General features: G+C 40.4%; 1 long non-coding RNA gene across 1 annotated transcript; it reads right to left on the bottom strand.

Moving 5' to 3' along the window:
• Positions 1-409: 409 nt before the first annotated feature.
• On the bottom strand, positions 410-16,119 carry LOC108302869. The gene is made up of 3 exons (XR_001824558.2): positions 15,342-16,119; positions 1,036-1,038; positions 410-423 (listed from the first exon to the last, which is right to left on the bottom strand). It is a non-coding gene; the product is annotated as an uncharacterized LOC108302869 (long non-coding RNA).
• Positions 16,120-16,801: the final 682 nt, after the last annotated feature.

Genomic DNA, 16,801 nt, shown 5'->3' with positions numbered 1-16,801 from the left:
CAGATTTTAAAAATTGAAAGCTGCTGAACCAGGGAAAGGAGCCATTAGAACAGGAGGAGTCCAAAGTTTGCCTAGAATCCTTCACACTTAAAAAGTGTAATGCATTAACTCATTAAGTCTAGAATTCCTCTAAGAGCTTCAGGGCTTGAAGTGCCTGGCTTCCATACTTGTTAAAAGAAGCAAACCTTTGACAGATTCTTTACTGCCTGCTGCTGGGTTCTTACAGGAAAAATGAAAAGTGTGGAGCCTGACTTATTTTAATCATAAACCTAGGCATGTTTCTGGAATAATGAATCTCCTGATTAAAGACTGCAAAGTTCAAAGACTCATTTTGGCTGCAGGAAATAAAATGATTTGGAATTAAAGGTGAAGGAATTGAAGCAGGTGAAATGTGAATGGCTTAAACTGAAGCTGTAGTACAATCTTTTGCCTTCTAAGAAATCTCAATGAGAAGAGATTATCTGAGGAGACAATTTGCATTGGAACCATCATTCAGGCCTGGCAAAGCATCCATAATTTTAGGACACAATAAAAAGTTTCTGCTTCAACTTTCAGAAGTTGACAACTTTAATAAATGAGACATGATGATGTCCAGAACTAACTATACAAAAATATAGTGTTAATTCCACTAACTCATTAATGTAAGCCACAAATAAAAAATGTGGTAATCAATTCATAGGGCTTGAATTGATAGGCTTAAGGGTGTACTTTGGGAATTAATTTGAGAGTTCTAAGTCCATGTCCTTTAAAATGGTCTATTTCTTGTGAATATCATTATGTATCTGTTTGACTCAAGATCTATATCCTTCATAAAGACTTCCCTGACTTTCATTTCTTTTAACAGAAAATATTTATATTGTGAAGAATGTATTTATAAATAACATATATTTTGAACTGGAATAAGACACTAAAATGTATACCACATCAGGTTGCTCACTATTTAATGTATGATAATTTTTTTCACCTGGATCCTGACACGTAAGGACAGCATTTCACATATTATTCTCTCAGACAATATGGTCTCATACGGAGCACAAACTGCCTCCTCAACTAATATTGATCAAATAGTAAATGGGAAAATAAGAAGGAAATTAGCATTCATAACTATGTGTCAGACCCTTAACATATATTATATTATTTGATGTCCACAGAAATCCTGAAAATCACTAACAATTATTCCTATTTTACAAATAAAGAAACTGAGCTTGGTAATAATTCACAGAGTCTGGCAGGCCTCCAGAACCTAGAGACCTTTCCACTATAACAGGGATGATGGCAAATATGTGTCATCCCTGGAAGACAATCACAATGCTCTTCCCTACTGAGGCAAGATATAACATCAGAATCCTTCTCAACCTAGTGGTTTGGGCAGCTTCAACCAACTGATCCCAGTAGGTTCAGGAGTAGAAAACAAATTGCAATTCCTATCATTCGGTCCAAAGTCTCCAAGACACCTCCCAGCTCAGATAGTCTATACTTCCTACCCACACTCTTTAAAGAGTTATATTATAATGAATTATGAAAGGCAAAGTCCAGGTTAGAAAATGAAGCTCCAAGCTGTCACTTTGTCAAAAAGGTACAACTGCCAGTCAAGGCTGTCTGCGCCTCCAGCCTCCAGCCTCCCTCTCTGATTAATTTCCTTCTACCATTTCTGGCCCCTTTGCATCACTGTCTCTTTTCCAGCATGATCCTAGAGCTGCTGTGTCCAATACAGCAGTGCTATCCACATGTGGCTATTGAGCACCTGAAATGTGGCCAGCTCCATGTCAGAGGTGCTGTAAGTATAAAATACACTGTAGATTTTCAAGCTGTGGAATGAAAAAGAGATAGAATATCTCACTAATAATTTTCTATGTTGATACATGTCGAAATTGTATTTTGAATGTTGAGTTGAATAAAATATATTGACGATTTTTTTTCTTTTGAGACAGAGGTTTGCTCTGTCTGCCAGGCTGGAGTGCAGTGGCGAGGTCTCGGCTCACTTCAACCTCCACCTCCCTGGTTCAAACGATTCTCGCTGTCTCCACCTCCAAAGTAGTCGGGATTACAGGCACCTGCCACAATACCCAGCTAATTTTTTTGTATTTTTAGTAGAGATGGTGTTTTACCAGGTTGGCCAGGCTGGTCTCAAACTCCTGACCTCAGGTGATCCACCCACCTCGGCCTCGAAAAGTGCTGGGATTACATGCGTAAGCCACCGTGCACTGCCTATTGATAAAATTAATTTCACCTGTTTCTTTTTACTTTTTTGTAAATGGCTACTAGAAAATTTAAGCATATGTATGGCATGTATTTGAGGCTTGCATTCTGTTTTTATTGGACAGAGCCACATCTTAAAGTCTTCCATTTGCTATCTTTGCTGCTTCTGTCATCCTTGCTTCTGTATGGCTACCTATTCCATTTTCAAGGCTGGCTGAACCTGCATCTTTAGTTGCTGGCTCGTGGCTGCAGCCTTGAGTTGGTGATAGAGGAGCCATTCTGTCTATCCCTACTCCGCTATAGCTTCCCTTTGCAACAACTCTCTGCTGCCCCCTGTTGCTGCCAAGCAACCTCTGAACTCAGCCCGATTTTAGCTCTTCCAGCGAAACCCCATCAAACTCCAGCAATCTTAATTTCTTAGGGTTCCTTTCAGAGATACTTAGCAACAGATTGAATTTAGACTAGGAAAGTGTGAAAACAATCAAGGCTATTCCTCCTTGGACTTGGAGTGCACCTTCTTTTGCAGGGCATTCAACCAGATCAAGCAATCACATCTGCAGCTAATTGATGCTGCATCCGAAATAGAAGGTCCCTTCTGATGATAGCTTACCAATATTCACAGCCTGGGAAATGGTAGCAGAAGTTAAATGACTGAGACCGTGTTTGGAAACAGCTAGAGCAAGTCATATGGCTATAAAAGGTCCAAATATGAGATTCTGAACAGGAACTGACTCTAGGAAGGAGGTAAATGCAGAGAGACTCCCCAGGAAGGCTAGGCTACCTAGAAAGGAAAAGGAACAAACCCAATATGTGTTTCATTGATCAAAGGTCGCCACCACCAGGGGGCAGTAGAAAAACAATTGTTCAAAGATCTGAGTTCATATCTCAGTTCCACCACCTTAGTGTATACCCTTGATCCTGTCATTTAACTTTTGCATCTGAAGACTAAAGACAATAATGCTCATCTAACCCTGAGAGTGTCAATTACATAAAGCATATGAAGGGTTGGGGTTGCAGGAGGAAGGAGGGGATGACAGGGGTAGCTGTCTCTCCCTGAGTTTCCCAGATTGGGAAAAACGTGTATCTACAGGGAATGTGATATTGGCCACAAGGCACATGAAAACAGCTCTGTATATTGTGAACGTAAATCTCAGTTTTGTTCCTTCAAAACAGCATAAGGATACAGTTTGTTCAGCAATAATGAATATTTTACAAAAGGAATGAAGTGACTCCCAATAGCACTGTGAGAACACTGCATTCGGTTGTGTTACTCCCATGACCACGCCCGCTCTCCAAAAGTTTAGGCACGTACATGAATTCACAGATGCAAAAGTTCTGTGGACTCTTTTGTGTCACTCACCTTCTTGCTTCTTTATCATCATGTCAAACTTGCTCCCACTCCAGGGCCTCTGTGCCTGCTCTTCCCCCTGACTGAGATCATCTTCACCTGTCTCCCTCCCTCACTTCTCTTCTGCTCATTATGATCACCTCTTTTGCTGCATCCACAGGGAGACCTTCTTAGGTTACACTTATCTCATAAGACAACTGTGCACCGCGCATGACTCAAATTTACAAAAAGGAGATCTGACAGAAACAAATTGAGCCTGCTAAAACCATAGTCTTAAGCGTCCCTTACAGCAATGGGCATCCTTGAGCAAGTCATGTGCTCACATCGTCCACAGTGGGGCTGGAAGAGATCCATGTCACACGCTGCAGGAACTGTCCTGATTTAAATGCCTCCTGCTACACAAGAACTAATAATTTTTGCAATAAATCTACAGGCATTTTTTTTTTTGAGGCGGAGTCTTGCTCTGTTGCCCAGGCCGGAATGCAGTGGCACAATTTTGGCTTACTGTAACCTCCGCCTTCCAGGTTCAAGCAATTCTCTGCCTCAGCCTCTTGAATAGCTGGGATTACAGGTACCTGCCACCATGCCTGGCTAATTTTTGCATTTTTAGTAGAGATGGGGTTTCACCATCTTGGCCAGGCTAGTCTTGAACTCCTGACCTTGAGGTCCACCTGCCTTGGCCTCCCAAAGTGCTGGGATTACAGGTGTGAGCCACCACACCTGGCCATGCATTTTTATAGGCTCTTCACAACCAGCACGCTGATGACAAGACTCACGGACTCAGAGAAGCCCAAAGCATAGCAGCTCTTTATAAATAAATCAACTTAGAGTTTATTTACAGTGCCTTCTCGCTCAGATACAACTTACTAATCTGGCATCATTTTTACCATAAGCAAGCTTGCTTAATAATATAATGGGCATGTTTACCCTTATCAGACTACCAGAGAAACAGATCTAGACTGAAGCTCAGATTCTTATGAAGGGGGAGATTTTACTAGCCCGCAACATCTAAGATCACTGTATGTTCTGTTACTCTAGAATTTTCAAACCTCGTGTCCAATCCACAGCATACATCACTGTTTATCGACCGATGTGTTTGTTACCTGGCTCCCCAACCATCAGTGTTATTATAGCAGATAAGTTATCTGATATATTCCCTGCAGTACTCAGGGTCTAGAAGTATGTCTGGGACAAAGTAGACACTCAATAAATATGTGTTAAATGAATGACATCCAATATCTGTGGTTTTGGACGAACACAAGAAACCCAGGCCAGTAATGAGTAATGGTGGCTTAACTGGCAAGTATTATGCAGACATGCAAGTGGGCAGGCAGTCTATCAGTATGTCCAGAGTCATACCTTTGGGAGCTGGTCCCAAGAGCACTTGGGTTCAGATTCGTAAGAGGTCTACGGTCTCTGTCAGGGATTTTGTTATGGAGCAGTCAGTAGTGACCTAGTTTAGGATTTAAAAAAGTAACTCAAAAACAAGAGCAACAAACAGAGAACAACTTAAATCTAGCTAATGGGACAAGAGAATACCGACGTCTGAGTGGGCTGACCACCAGCACAGTTTCACTATGCTGCCATTTGACCTCTACAAGAGGCCTCAGCACAAGAGTTGATCAAATTACCATGCTTTCCACCAGCAGCATTTCCCAAAGATTCTGGGAGATATTAATAGACAGTACTCAGGAGAAGGTTTTTGCTTGGCAAATCTCTGGCTAAACACCTTTTTAATTAAGAGACTTCTCTGGGAATTCACTTTGTCAATCCCAAAGAGAGAACACAAAGCATAGCATTTTCCAAACATGTTTAGATCTCCTTCCTTCACTGAGCATCTCCCTCTGTGAAGTCCTTTTGTACTTTGGAGAAATTTACATAAATTTGTTTTATACTATTTGGTAGAGAATCATGTATTACATATAGTATGACCTAAACTGCCCAAATGAGTAAAGAACTAGGCTGAAAGCAAAATTCATATATCTCATGTGATTTGAGGTATAGAATTTAACTATAATATATAAGATTTTTAAATGTATATGTATACAGCTAGTGCTCGACTTACAACCACGGTTGGGACCACGGACTGGTTGTAACATGATTTGGTCGTAAGTTGAGTAGGCTATATGTACAGTTGAAATGGTGCACGCGGAGATGGTAGTGCTGCTGGAAGCTGGTCCGCACTGTCGTACGCCCAGCTGGGCAACGTTTGCGCTGCCAGACACGGAGCAGTCGTGGCTAGCGATTGTGGTCGTAAAGTCGAATGGTCGTTAAGTTGCATAGGTGGTAAGTCGATCAATACCTGTATCTAAAAATATAGTTAACTATATATACACTATGTATATAGTTAACAATTTAAAAACAACTGTCCCTATTCACTAAAGAGTTCTATTTATCCTGTTCTTATCCTCTGCCCAGGGATGAGCTCCTTTATGTATTATAATCTTAAGAACCAAATATTCACGAATCAATAGTACTTACACAACTACAATAATTTCAAACAATTAACAGCTAGCTTAATACCTACCTCTGATAATAGGCAACCTAAGGAAACAGCAATTCTATGTTTAATCAGTTACCCAATGGAACATTCTTTGCCTCAAATGAACCAAAAACAAAAAGAGAAGGAAAACACATTTGGAAATCAACCTGCCAGCCCACTTTGTAATGCTGACTTCCCCCAGTGGTTTGATGAGCATTTCGGTATTTAAAGGCTGCTCTGTCCTATATGTCCACAGTCTGTAAGGCGGCTGTCCCCGCCCTTGTCCCAAACACCGTGAGGGAGAAAACTGGCCTTTTGCTTTGACTCTTTCTGAAACATGGGGAACTGCAAAATCTTTCTAAAGCAGAATAATGTGCTACCATGCAGAAAGTCGCGTGCAAAGGAGTCTAAATCATCCCAAAATAAAACTCTCTTATTATTGTCGGATGCTCCCATCCAACACCCAAATCAGGCCAAACATCATTTTTTCAAAAGCAAAGAGAAATAACCCCTAGTCACTTTTGACTGTTGTACTGAGGTAATAGCAAGTCAAGAAATCTCACATTTTTGTCCAAATATGTAAACAAGGGTTGTGTCCAACATTAACATTCATCTCTGTGAAATACTGACATGCTCACACTTCCTATAGTTCTTCACACTTCATGACAAGCAATTTATTATACATGAAAGAATTTTAAATGTACACTTCTAGAATAATCATCAATTTTTTGCAATGAATGACCAAGGAAACATCTTAATTCTAGCTCTCATCTTAATACTAGGTTGGTGCAAAAGTAACTGTTTTTTGTCATTACTTTGGCAAAAACCTTGATTACTTTTGTGCCAATCCGATACATTTCACTGCCTGGCTTCTGGCTACAGAACCTTACATATCCAACATAATGTATGAATACTACTCCTTCCTTATCTTTTACCCTTGGGACAAAAAGGAAGTAACGATCGGGCAAGGAGAGAGGGGTGCTTCAAAGCCTGATATGTACTGCAGCTTTTGGTAGTCAGCTAACATTTTAAGCATAGTATGAATCATAAAATATTTTGAATCCTATCTGTCTCTAAGATTTTAGATGTTCTTTCGTCGATTCATTTACAGAAAGCAGAGAACACAGTTGAAGTCATTCTAAAATCCAAGCTGCTTTGCTTCCCTGTTCCTATATTGATGTTTCATTCCCAAATTTGTAACCATAAAGCCTTCCATGTCCAAAAGCAACATCTTTAATGACTAAGAGAACACAATTATACATACATGGGGATATGCGTTGGCTGTGTCCTCAACCAAGTCTCATCTTGAATTATAATTCCCATAATCCCCGTGTGTCATGGGATGGACCCAGTATAAGGTGGTTGAATCATGGAGGCAATGGCCCCCATGCTGCTATTCTCATGATGGCGAGTAAGTTCTCATGAAATCTGATGGTTTTTTAGGGGGTTTCCACCTTGGCTCAGCTCTCATTCTTCTCCTTTCTGCCACCCTGTGACGAAATGTTTGCTTCCCCTTCCACCATAATTGTAAGTTTCCTGACGCCTCCCTAGCCCTGCAGAACTGTGAGTCAATTAAACCTCTTTTCTTTATAAATTATCCAGTCTCAGGTAGTTCTTTACAAGCAGCATGAGAACAGACTAATACACATGGCAACCCATAGGAGAAACATGAAACACGTGGAATTTGTTTGCTGCCAAATCAATGAGGAGCACTGCATTTTCCCTGAGAAATCCTCCATGGCTTAGTTGTTGCCTGGTTACCCTGCTCTTAGTGTAAGCTGTCCCTTTTCCGATTTGGTAATTCCTCACAACCAAATTTCCAGGTTATTACATCCAAACCTACCTATATTTAGTAGTATATCATGTCAAAGTAGATGGAAAGTACTGAGAAACACTTTCACTGGTAGGTTGGGACCTTTCCAAGGCTTTGGTAGTCAGCTAGACGCAGTATATGAAGAGGATAAGTGAGTCTTGGGTGCACCTGTGACTTGGAAAAATGCCCCTATGTTCTGTCCGATGTGTTTCAGCTAGGGTTCTTTGTGACCCCTGCCAGGTTCTCAGACCATTGTAATGTTCATATTCTATGTGTTCTTTGTAAAGACCATTTGGTGGCAAATTAAGTGAAACCAATTTGAAGTACCTTGAGCAACAAAGGTTTTATTATGAGAAAAAAGGATATTGAGCAATAAAGGTTTTATTATGAGAAAAGAGGGATATTCCATGGAACCACAAAGAATGGATTCTGCTGATCCTCAGGAAGGTACAAGCATCAGAAATAGCAAAACTTTCCAGAGGATTTTTTAAAATCAATGTTTCTCTGTCTTTTGCTTCCAGTCCCCAGGGTAGGACATGGCCATGCTATGTCTTTAAAGGAACTGGCATGCTGGCTGTCAGTCTGAATTGCAAATTTCCGAGAAAGAATCTGGCCAGGTGAGATGGCTCAAGCCTGTAATCCCAGCACTTTGGGAGGCCAAGACAAGCAGATCACCTGAGGTCAGGAGTTTGAGACCAGCCTGACCAATATGGAAACCCCGTCCCTACTAAAAATCCAAAAAAATTAGCTGGACATGATGGTGCATGCCTGTAATCCCAGCTCCTTGGGAGGCTGAGGCAGGAGAATCACTTGAACCTGGGAGGTGGAGGTTGCGGTGCGCCAAGATGAAGCCATTGCACTCCAGCCTGGGCAACAAGAGTGAAACTCTGTCTCCAAGAAAGAAAGAGAGAAAGAGAGAGAGAGAGAAAGAAAGAAAGGAAAGAAAGGAAGGAAAGGAAGGAAAGGAAGGAAAGGAAGGAAAGGAAGGAAAGGAAGGAAAGAAAGGAAAGAAAGGAAAGAAAGGAAAGAAAGGAAAGAAAGAAGGAAAGAAAGGAAAGAAAGAAAGAAAGAAAGAAAGAAAGAAAGAATCATCTAAGTGGAGCAGCCTTGGTCATTTGTCCACCCTGGGCCCATTTCAGGGAGATCGGGTCAGGAGAAACAGAAACAGCTACCAAAGCTGCCCTGACAAATAAAAGGATGAGCTGATTTATGAGTTTCTTACAATACGTAGGTGTACAAGCATGGACAAGATGACCACTGGTGGACTGGTCTCCTGCAATGCTTACATTGTCTGGTTCTATGATTAGACCAGACATTTCCATAAGAATATGCTGCCATCATCTGAAATCCAACGTATCTAGACCAAATGGCATTGTTATACAATTTTCTGCCTTTCCCATTAATGAGACCAACATCTCTGAGTCACACCTACTTAAGTTCTTGTCAAGTCTCTTGTTCATCGATAAAAATTCTTCATGCTGTTAATAATGGCATACTGCTTTAGCCACATCTCCCTAAAACCCTTAGAATAAATCCTTTTGCCACCTACTTCTAGTTTAAATAGACAACCATCAGGAGATGTTTTGCAGCCCTCACTGACTTTGGTCTTGTTAAAGGACTCCTTGTGATTTGGGGCTAGACAAAGTAAAAATGCTTGAGGGTCACTTGAGGCCAGGAGTGTGAGACCAGCTTTGGTAACACAGCAAGACCCCCGTCTCTGTTTTCTTTCAAAAAGAATCTGTAGTATTAGTCTATATTGTCATAAGATGCCAAAAATGTATGAGAGTCACAGTAGCAGAGGAATTATCTGAATGGGGAGGGGAAGGAGAAGAACACTGTAATGTGAAACAGAGACCTAATACATACAAATCTTAGGAAAATCGTCTCTTACAAGCATAAGCACTCGCAAGTACCTCCTCCCAGGATGCCTCTGAGCAGTCTAAGCTTGATCATGCTTTCCAAGTTACATAAGCACAACTAGGAATCTGCTTTCTCTCCCATGCTTTGAAATGTCAAGGAGGCCACGTTAACAAAATAGAAGCTGTGGCTGGATCAACCTGTCACTTCTCCAACTAACACAATGAATAATTTTTGTATTTACCATTACTTCATCTTCTGTCACTTATCATTTTTTTTAGCTGGGGTCAAGTCTGGTTTCTTAACATAGAAAAACTCTAAGTAATGGGGTCCCAAAAAGATAAACATTTGTTTTTCTTTCCCTTAAAAAAAAAATCCTGATTAGGCATCCAGAACTGCTGTGGCAGCCCTGGAAGTGACCAGGAGCTGTGTCCTCCCTTCCGTTCTAAACCACCATCCTCTCACATTTGCCATCTTTGGGGCCCTTTGTGGTCCAGGAGAGCAGGCAGATCTCCAGCTACCATATAGCCCTTCCCAGCCAGGAGGAAGGCAATGAAAAGAGGGAGCCCATCCTTTTCTGGAAGTCTATACATATTTCTTATATCTCCCTGGACAGAACTCAGCCATGTGCCACATCCAGTTGCAAGGAGTGTAAAAACCACGATGCTTCAGAGGTAGCTGGAACTGTGCCCAGTGGAAAATTAGGTTTCCGTTCCTGTGAAGGAAGGGGATGATGGATGGAGGGGTACACAATTAGCTATCACCACCATACCAACCTTTCCCAGAACATTTTCTCTTCTCATCTGGACTTATGCCATGGACTGATAACTGCGCCCCCTCTGCTGCCACTTCTAATCTATCATGCACACAAGTTAATCATCCTAAACCACTCTTCCACTTCCAGAGGAAAGATCAGATCAGGCAGTTCAGACCCACACTTTCTCATGTCCTAAATTCACTTCTTTCCCTAGAAGTAATCTCCAAAAACTACCCTCTGCAAAACCTTCCGTGGGCTTATTTCTCCAAGGACCTTAACCTCCACAAGATGCATCTCCAGGTTTTTTGCCTCACGTCAACCCAGCGCTCCATTCAACATCCTCTGGATGCAACAAGGCGTTTCCTACCTCTGAAATCTTTTGTTCTTTACCGCCCACCTGCAATTCTCCTTCCCCCTCTCTCTCTCTCTCTTTCTCTCTCCACCCCCTCAATCTCTCCTCTCTCATGCACATACTCTCCTTTTTCATTGTTTGCATCCCACAGAAACCAAATAAACTCCCACCTTCTCATTAATGCACAGCGTAGAATTCATTTCCCCTGATAGATGTAATGTACCTGAATTGTAGCCCTTATTATCTCTGATTTTTACTTAATGCTCATTATTATTGAACTCGGTCTTATCACTTGTCTAACACAGTCACCTGTGATGTTGGGCTTGTTGTTTAGCCTTTCTTTTCCTCGGGGTTATTAGGAAGTTTAAATGATGTACTGAAATCTACCAGGATGCATTTTACATTCCTACATTCCTTTGGAATGTTTCTCCTGCACCTGTCCAGGGCAGGGACTCCATCTTGCTCACATGCACCAGCTCCCAGGGCAATGCCTGCCTCATACAGTAAATATCCAATGAACAAATCTGGCCTGAGACTTACTTTGTATAACCTTACACTTCATTGAAGAGGTTATTCTATTCTCCCACCAATGGTGTGAGCCATGAAAAGCTGGTGTTATCCTTTACTAATAGGGAGTGGCCAAACTTTTACTGTTTAACTTGTAACCCAACCATATTTCAGTATCTCTCATGCCAAAACAGAAAGTGAAGTTTCACATGGAGCACATAGTTTTCACAGGTAGAAAATCATCAAAGTGCATTCCTATACCTTGCATTGCATGCATATCTCCATTGCAATGCTTTGTCTAGAAATTACTCTTGGGACTAGAAAAGCAGATATCATAGCTAATTGTATGGCAGAGAGATTTTAACACCGATGCTTTTGGAAATGTCAAAGCATAAACCAAGACAAAGGGAACTAGAGGGAAGTTTCCTTTGGATGAATCTAACAGTTAAACATTCATTTGGAATGGAGTCTATCTTTCATGGACAATGATGCTTTCCTAATTTGTGCTTATGCAGCCACTTGGAGGGTATAAGACTGACCAGGCAATTCAAATCCATACTTTCTAAATTCACCTCACTCAGCTCCTGAAAAGCAATATCTACGATGGATCCCTTGGCACTTTCTATATGAGTACAGACTATTTGTCTTCACCACATTTCTTTGGGAGAAATCACATTCTTTTAGCTTAAATTACCTGACTAACAACAATTGAACTTGGCATGTCTTTTCCTGAGTGAGTGGGAAAAAAGCTTCTCAAGTGTTCTGGAGATATGGTCCTGGTTTTCAAAAAACCCGATGTTTATTGGGTGTCTTTTTAAAAAAAAAAAATTGACGTACATTGCAGGACTCAAAACATTTTCTGAAATCAACTGCAATATAAAACTAATCTTCTAAATATTGGCTCTTTCATGACCTCCTTTAAAAAAACACATGCTGAAGCATTTGGATGAACTGGCTTTAGAAATATTAATAGAGGAAGTCAAAATTACAGACCCAACTGACTTTTCTATCAGCTAGAGCAGGAATATAAAAACACAATACTACTCATGTGTTGGGAATAAATGCTATCATTAATAATAAGCTAATATTTATGTAATATTTCCAAGGGTCCAGATATAAGTAATACCATATGCCCATTTACAAGTTAGGACACGAAAATATTTTAAGTGACTTCCTTGAAATTATGCAGCTCACATGTGGCACAGCTGGGATGGCACCTGGCTGTCTGGCCTCAGACTGTGTCCTTAACCATGCATCCTGTAATAAAGAAAGTGATTTTCCAGATGTCAACAAAGAACACAATCCATTTTCAGGAATCAAGTATCATCTTCAGATACAATGGAACTCTCAGAAACACACCTGGCCTGTCATTCCATTTTACCTATAAGGAAACAAAAGAAATAAAGAAAAGCTATAGAAAAAACTGTAATGGGAATTTGAAAGATAAGTAATGATGCTTTCCCCATTTTCCCAAACCCATGTGAACGGTATAACAGCAACGTTATATGATGCTTTATAAATGGGCAATCTCTAGAAACCAATACTGCTGCTCCCACCAGTATAATATTAAGTCTGGAAACTGGAACCAGCCCACAGACAAGCTAATCAGGCTGTAATCTAGTTTTTGGGTTTAGTAAGAGTTTTCAGGAAGTTGTTAGCTATATTTTTCATTGGGTGTTCTTTAACAATGTTGATGTTTCTTTATTTGTTTTATAAAGAACGACAAAGAAGTGGTCATCTGAGGCACTATTTTTTTTGTAAACCTGAAGGGGAAAAAATTGGAATAAAACACACACTATTTTTCTTTTCTTTTTTTGGAGACAGAGTCTTGCTCTGTCACCCAGGCTAGAGCGCAGTGGCGAGATCTCAGCTCACTGCAACCTCCGCCTCCTGGGTTCAAGCAATTCTTCTGCCTCAGCCTCCCCAGAAGCTGAGACTACAGGCACATGCCACCACTCCTGGCTAATTTTTTGCATTTTAGTAGAGATGGGCTTTTACTGTGTTGCCCAGATTGGTTTTAAATTCCCGAGCTCAGGCAATCCACCCACCTCAGCCTGCCAGAGTGCTAGGATTTCAGGTGGGAACCACCGCACCCAGCCAACCCATACATATAGTTAAAAAAAAAAAAACCAACAACTATATGTGTATTAGATGTCTGTGAAGATATCTACACCAACATGAAATTAGATATAATTATAAGCACATAATGACAAAGTATAAATCTGAGTAATGGATATTAAGAATAAAATTTGAAAGTAGAGTTTTCACTGAATTTTCACATTTAAAGTATACTTGGTGATCACACTCCCAAGTGTAGTTATTCTATTTCTCTTCTCTTTGGTCTTTTAAAAAACAAAGGCTTAACATTAAGCTAGCTGTTTTTATTAATGTTAAAATCACCCATCAAGTGTTGATCTTAACCTAAGGCTAGACACCAACAATATCATCTTCTAAAGGTTCCATCTGTGGCAAGTGCCACAGAGATTAAAATATATATATGTATATATATATATATATATATATATACATATATATATATATATATATATATAAGTTTCAGTTTGATGAGCCTTTGGAGATGGCTGATAAAAGAAACTGTTCTAACAGCTTGACTCTCTAGATGATTTGGGAAACGTCACAGAAAATAACAGAGAACTTTGGAATGGTGTAACGAATGATCTCTGTCCGATTAGAGCTCATATTTTTATCAATTTCAAAGGATTTGCTGAGAGTACTCCCAGTGCGCTACTCATTCTAAATAATAGATCCTGTCAATTCACATCTTATTAGGCAAAATTAAAGCTTCTGGAAAAGTTGAAAGTATTTCTTTTTGAAAAGTCTTTAGTTTCTAATTTATAAGGAAGATTTGAAGAGGCCTATCTCAGGTATGTATCATTCTGTAATTTAAAACACAGAACGTTAACATCTGAATAGCTGATGTGGGCAGCAGAGCTTTCTGGGTCAGAGCTCTGAAATCAGATTTGGTTAAAATTTTGGCTTTACCACATTAGTGGCTTTGACGTTCATTTCCTCTGAGTTCAGTTTTGTTATCTGTTCAATAGGTACTTCACAGAGTTGTCCTAAGTTTGAAATGGGATGTGTAGACGGATTATTTATTATAGCATGAGATATATGGTGAAGATCTCAATTATGTCAAACTTTATTTATTCAATATATTGAAATTCTTTACTCTCTCTCTCCCAATAGAATAAAGGTGGCTTACTCAGTAAGAACAGGGACGTTAATTTTGTTCACTGCTAGGCCTAAATCAATACCTGGTCTATTATAGATTCTAAATAAACATTTGTTGATTGACTGACTGGTACTTTATTATGATTTAAAATGGAAAATCCTCTTCCTCTATGTCATTTATTATAAAAATAACAGGACCACCACTACTGATTCTATGGACATTAAAATAATAATGAAGAAATATTATAAACAACTCTATACCTGCAAGTTTGATGACTTAAATAAAATAGATCATTTTCTTGAAAAATACAATCTACCAAGATTAACACAAACAAAAATAATGTGAATCCACCTATAGTAGTTAAATAAATTGAATCAATAATCATGTTTTAAACATCCTTTTTTTTGTATAGAAGCAATTTTATTTTTCCTTACACAATGATGTGTTGCTGGGGCCTAATGTTCTCACATAATAGTAGGAAACAAAAATTTGTTCTCATCTCTCTAAAGAATTGAGAATTGCTGGGTGCGGTGGCTCACGTTTGTAATCCTAGGACTTTGGGAGGCTGAGGCAGGTGGATCACGAGGTCAGGAGCTCAAGACCAGCCTGAGCAAGATAGTGATACCTCATCTCTATTAAAAATACAAAAATTAGCTGGCTGTGGCGGTGGGCACCTGTAATCCCAGCTACTTGGGAGGCTGAGGCAGGAGAATCACTTGAAGCTGGGAGGTAGAGGTTCCAGTGAGCCAAGATTGCACCACTGCACCCCAGCCTGGGTGACAGAGCGAGACTCCACCTAAAAAAAAAAAAAAAAAGAATCGAGTATTGTGTACAAAAAAACCTTACATAAATTAAAAGGATCAATACACTTACAGGTGTAAATGCAAACTGCTTCCAACTCAAGGCAAGTAACAGCCCATGGTGTTCTGGCAGGAAAACATCAGCTAAGAAAAGAAACTGGGTCCTATGGCTTGGATTTTCCCTGACAGACTGGCAGGACAGAAACCACTGGTTCAGGAGCCCTTGCCAGCCTCTAGAGAATCCCAGAGCACTCAGCCCTGACACACTAATACCCTGCCCAGATTGGAGGCTGCTGGCCACACAGACCCACCAAGCCACAGACTTGTCTTCTATATGCACATTCTTACCTCAGCCACAAAGTGACCAACCCACACATACTAAGAGCTGAAATCAAAGATATGTACAAATACCAAAAGGAACAGTTAACTTGAATACAAGGTCGAAATCAGCAACACATTCTATAATCCAGTGCTGATATCAGATACAAGCTTCAAGGACAATTTATTTTCAAAGGCTTATTCCTATTTTGTAAGGCTAGCATGAAGTATATGCATTTGCCAGGGGCAAATTTATACTTCTGAATTAACCCACGCAGCAAATGCTACGCATCTGCTCACCGTCCATTTAGAAGCATTTGCGGTGGATGATGGAGGAGCCTGACTTGTTGTACTCCTGCTTGCTAATCCACATCTGCTGGAAGGTGGACAGTGAGGCCAGGATGGAGCCTCCAATCCACACAGAGCACTTGCGCTCTTGGGGATGTGATGATCTTGATCTTCACGGCACTGGGTGTCAGGGAGGTGACTTCCTCTGCATACGGTTCTACTTCTTGTTGTTTTGCCTATTTGGTACATCATAATATTTGAGGTCATCTTATGGTAGAATTATATCCATGTTACAAGATTTGGTACTGAATTTTAGCATTTTTTTTTCCAGATGGGATCTCACTCTGTTGCCCAAGGCTGGAGTGCAGTGGTGCAATCGCAGCTCCTTGCAGCCTCAGCCTCCTGTCTCGAGCAATCTTCCCACCTCAGCCCCCCGATAGCTGGAACCATAGGCACAGACTACCATGTCTGGCTAATTTAAAAAAAAAATGTAGAGATAGGTCTCACTACATTGTCCAGGCTGGTCTTGAACTCCTGGCTCAAGTAATCCTCCTGCCTTGGCTTCCCAAAGTGCTAGGATTTCAGGTGTGAGCCACTGTGCTCAGCTTATGTTAGCATCTGAAATAATAGGCTTATGGTTGTATTATCTTTCCTTTAACCAGCATAAAGGTCTCCTTCATTGAGGTTGAATCCTTGGATAGGAAAGCAGCTTCGGGGCAAACATTGAAGGAGGTCTCTGTACTCTGACCCACACTGCCCTGCTGCCCCTCCCCTCTAGTCCAGTTGGAGCTCTTTTACTAGTTAAACATTATTTGCTGTTCCTTCAATAGGCAGAATACTCTCCATTCTGAGCAATTCTCTCTACAGATTACTTTTTTTCCTATCCT

The sequence above is a fragment of the Cebus imitator genome, unplaced genomic scaffold, assembly GCF_001604975.1.
Source record: "Cebus imitator isolate Cc_AM_T3 unplaced genomic scaffold, Cebus_imitator-1.0 Scaffold42, whole genome shotgun sequence".
Lineage (NCBI taxonomy): Eukaryota > Metazoa > Chordata > Mammalia > Primates > Cebidae > Cebus > Cebus imitator.
The sequence above is the reverse complement of the archived record's forward strand: the minus strand, read 5'-3'. Positions and strand labels throughout refer to the sequence as shown.